Raw genomic sequence first — 4,928 nt, 5'->3', positions numbered from 1 at the left:
ACAAGGGTTTGAGAAAGAAACAGAAAGCATAGCTAGGCTGCGTGATTCTGCATTTATACTTATGTCTAGCCTGAATACACTGCTTCCTGTTACATAAGCTGCAGACAAATAGGGAAAAAGACATATTTAGGGTATCATTGATAGGGAACAGAGCAATAGAGCTATATTATTCTTATTTTCAGGCTTTTTTTTTTTTTTTTGTTTGTTTGGTTTTGTTAAATTAGAATCATACCTAATTTGAGCGTTTCTATTCCATGACTTCTGTTTTTCATTCTAGCTGTTTTGGAGGTTCTTATATTATTAATATAGGTAACCTATTTATTTAACAGAGCAATAGAGCTATATTATTCTTATTAGGCTTTTTTTTTTTTTTTTTTTGTTTGTTTGGTTTTGTTAAATTAGAATCATACCTAATTTGAGCGTTTCTATTCCATGACTTCTGTTTTTCATTCTAGCTGTTTTGGAGGTTCTTATATTATTAATATAGGTAACCTATTTATTTAATGATTCAATGAATATTAAGTAAGGCATTGCTTTTCCTTTAACAAATGCTAATACATGGTAATATTTTCTTTAATAAATGACCATTTACACTGGTTTAGTGAGCTGCAATTTATCACATATAATTTCTTTTTAAATTTTCTTTTAAAAGTCACTATTGTGATTTTTAAAATCTCTCATTTGTAAAATTATATTTATCTAATTCTAACTGTCAAATTGAAGAGAAGAATTATTTTCCATCTAATTTTTTATGCAATACTCTTTGATGATTCTGCCAAAAAATTAATACCAACACACTATTATTTTATTTATTATTTTTCTTGTCTGGGTATGCTTTTGTTTGCAGTGGAAGCATTGGTGTAAGGAAACAAGAACGATGTTTTTTTCTAACTTTAGTTAAAAAACAGTGCAAAACCTTTTGTTGAATGACAGAACCATCACTGGTCAGGTACGTCTGGAGGAAGAAGTGCAAAGCTCCCCTTGAGGAGTGGAGCAGAAGTGAGAGAGATGTGCAGACATTGGCTCTATAATGATTCTTCTGTCCTGTCCTGGCTGGAGGGAAGTGATGAAGATGCTTCCCATCAACCACAGTCCATTGTCCCTATTTTCTGCCTCTTTTTCATCTGCTTTGCTTCCTGCAAAGAAGGGTATAGCTGGAAGAAGAGCCATATTGTCAGAGTGGTGATCTTTAACAGCTTTGCTTCAGGAAAAAAAAACAAAACCAAAAATTGCAGTAGAGGTTACTTTGGTATAATATAGAGGCTTTGGTGTAGTGCAGATGGGGAAAGCACATCTTATGCAGATAAGCATGGCTCAGGTTTGACCAATGTCAAAATATCAATGTACACATACAGTACAGATCAAATCACTCTTGGAAAAATTTGGGACACTTCCAGCTTCAAACAATGTTGTCATATACAATCCCAGAATACTATGACTAATTTTGAAGGTTTGACTTATTCTTCTCTCTCCAAAATCAATGACAGTGGTTGACGCTATGACCAAACAAATTTCTTGAAACAGAATCTTTATTTAGTACAGAGACACTTCAAAGAAAACACATTTGAAACTAATTAAAGAAATACATGCATATCTAACTTTTCCCTGAGGCTTATCTTTCCTTAGATCTGAAGGTCCTAACAAATTTCAGCACTCTCCACAAGCCTATTCTCTCTTTCTTTCTCTTCCTCATTTCCTTAACAGCTTCTGATAAGTAGATACAGCACAATAAGAAATGCTTTTCCTGTGGGACAAGTGGGACAAAACATTAAAACTTATATACACAATTCACACAAAAATACCCCCTCCCCCTTCCCAAAGACTATTGCTGAATAAAGAAAAATAAATCAGATTTTTCACTTAAAATAAGATGTAGTCATTTATACCAAGCAAAATATTTTCAATAGGCAAGCATATAGTGCTGGGATTCTTCAAAATACTGCTTCAGTAGCTCACGTTGAATGAGCCCTGGTATTGCTCTGGCAGCTTCCCCATTGCTGTTTGCTCAGGGGATTAGCTGGGACCTAGGAGGACTGAAGGGAAGAACTGCACGTCAGTTAAGCAGAGGAAGACAAGGGAAGAGAACATGGGTGGAAGACCTTTTTTGAAGTTAAGCAGTTAAACAAAGAATAGTAAAATTAAGAAAAGTGCAGTCTGAATTCAGCTCGGGGCTGGTAGGTTGTATAACCTAAAGCAAAAGCTCATTAATTTGGAGGATGCAGGCTGATGAAGAAATCAGAACTGGGGTGGTATAAAAGTTTGTCTGAACTTAAGCCAAATAATGGACCAAAAGACACAATTTCCTTTAGTAACCACAGGTTTCAAGGAATGTGATTGAGGGCCCTGTTCTGAATGCAAAAAGCAAAGGGAAAAACTTTGTGAGAGTTCTCTAGGCTGTGATAAAGCCTACTGCATAGTCTCAGAGAAGACTGTGATTCAGCTTCTGATATAATGAGTTGAGATGTGACAACTGTTCACAATAATGGTTTGAGTTAGGTGAGGTGAGTGGGTATTTGTACTTTATTTTCCCATATCCTGGGAGACTGTTGGTCTCTCTGGGGAAGAAGAAGCTGATGTTTATTTCTCTTACTTAAATGTATGTAGTTTATTTTAAAGTTGAGAGAATTCCTTGTCAATAATTTGGTCAGAAATGTTACAGTCCCACAAAAGATTTTCTGATAAGAAAAAGCTCCTTCCCCTTTTCTGTCTAGCTTTAATAATATGACCCGTGATTATATTTTCTCTCCTATCCAGTTGTGGAAGGAAGTGATAGAGCAGCTTTGGTGGGTACCTGGCATCCAGCCAGGGTCAGGCCATTGCATATGGTAATTTAATTTCATTGACTAAATTGCAAACATAACCCCCAAAATTATTATTCCCATAATTTTATTTAGCAGCCTGATCAGTTGTACAACTGCCACAGGTACCATTTTTCTGGATCAAATGTCAGTCTGTCTCAAAAGTTTGTGCCAAATTTCAAAGGAAACATGATCATACACTGGTTTCAAAGTCAGATAGTATTGCATGTCACAAAATCAGACCAAAACCAAAAAAAATTACCTTTATACATGCACACTCAGAAGGCAAATCTTCCTCTGCTGATAACTGGACTTTGGAGTAATTCTGCAGTTTGCTGTAGCTGCTCAAGAGTAATCTCAAATAAAATGTTTTGCATTCATTGAGCCCAGAGGGTCATGAAAATGGATTTTATGGACAATACATCATTTTGTTATGATACTTAATTTAGTATTAATTTTGTGTGCTCATTAGTAGTACTCAGTTCATGGAACAAAGCCATCCAACTCATTACCTAAGGGATATTGTGGCACATAGGCTAGTTCTGGTTCTCAGGACAACTACAGCATAAGATAAGAATTATTTTCCCTGAGAAAACATCTGTGATATAAGCCATCCCACAGTAGACAGGAAAGTGAATCAGTGTTGGGAGTCTGAACAGCTCACATAATATGCATTGGATGCACGCACTGGAAAAGTAACTGGTTTATCATGGGTAGAATGGACAAAGGATGACTCCAATCCTGCTACACCTCTGAGAACCCTTGTACAAACATTTTCCCAAGTACTGGATTTACACAGTGGTATGTCCAAAAATAAGATTTAAATGATTGCACACATAAGAAGGAAATCACTGCTGTGCTAAGGCAGATGGACTATGATAGGTCTTTCTCTTTTCCAAGAATAAGCCTAAGGTTAGTGATGATGAAGGAATCAGAGAAAGGCTAATGGATTAAAAGAATGTTTAGAATTCTGCATACTGCAAAAATTTTTTCTATCTTCCTGTCTTTTTCCCTTTTTTCCCCTCAATTTCAATAGCATAGATCTCCGAGACACTAAACCTTACCTGTAGCTACACTGGCAAGGTGGAATTTATCTTCAGAAACTTATGGTTATTGTTAATGGACAGAAGCAGGTGCTTTTAGAGTATTACAGATGGCTGCTACAGTTTAAGATGACAGACATTATGCAAGTACTCTCCAGTAGCTATAAAAGATATCAGGATGAGTAATTTGGAGGTAGATGTCTTTAATTACTGTGATAGCTTCATTACAGAGCTCTTTATCAGGTCAGGTGTAAACCATTGCAATTCAACTCCTATCTCTAAGTTTCTTTGTCGCCTTGGAGAGCATGTATGATAAATTGGCATTTCATATAAACACATGGGATTGCTGTATGTATGCAATATGTATGTATAAAACAGAAAAGACAAAAGGTATTTCTTTAAGTTAGTTCTGTACCAGAGATACATACTGGAGCAATTAATATAATCTAGGATAATATTAGAGGGAATAATAATGCAGCTGTGGTCATGAACCTCTTCTTTACACCTGCAGATGGAGAAACTGATTATTCCTTTGGATAATTTTGCTAGATTTAACCTCTGCTCAGCAGGGAGGTTTGTCCTTTCTGTATGAGAAACAATATTGACTTGTGTTGCAGTGTGCTGGCTGCTGGATCAGCTGTCACCAGATAACAATGTATAATTGCATACTGCCTACATGAGAACATCCTGTCGCCTCATCTCCAAGAATAACTTCACCGCAGAGTTCATTGTTCTGCAGGGTTACTGCCAGTGAAGTCATGTGCTGCAGACCTCCAAGAAGAGGAACAATTACACTGGTCCAAAAATCCACATTTAAAATTAAAAAAAACCCAAAACACAGAAGAAAAAAGCCCCCCCTAACCCCACCTTTCCCCCCAAACCCAACCAAAAATACCCAAGCCAACAAAGCCCAGCAAAAGAGCCCTAGTGGTAAAATATGCAAGGAGCAAAAATTAAGCCTGCTAAAGTAAAGGAACTTTCTTTTCTTGACAACTTTAACACTCCCTTTACATTACAATTTGTAATCGTATTATTACATACACCTTTTTTACTCTGGGGCCTCTAACACATTTAATATGCAGCATAG

General features: G+C 36.3%; 1 long non-coding RNA gene across 1 annotated transcript; it reads right to left on the bottom strand.

Moving 5' to 3' along the window:
- Positions 1-1,881: 1,881 nt before the first annotated feature.
- Positions 1,882-3,954, bottom strand: LOC117243994. The gene is made up of 3 exons (XR_004496275.1): positions 3,863-3,954; positions 3,061-3,139; positions 1,882-2,033 (listed from the first exon to the last, which is right to left on the bottom strand). It is a non-coding gene; the product is annotated as an uncharacterized LOC117243994 (long non-coding RNA).
- Positions 3,955-4,928: the final 974 nt, after the last annotated feature.

This window comes from Parus major, chromosome 1 (genome assembly GCF_001522545.3).
Source record: "Parus major isolate Abel chromosome 1, Parus_major1.1, whole genome shotgun sequence".
Taxonomy (NCBI): Eukaryota; Metazoa; Chordata; class Aves; order Passeriformes; family Paridae; genus Parus; species Parus major.
This window is presented reverse-complemented; position numbering and strand designations above follow the sequence as displayed.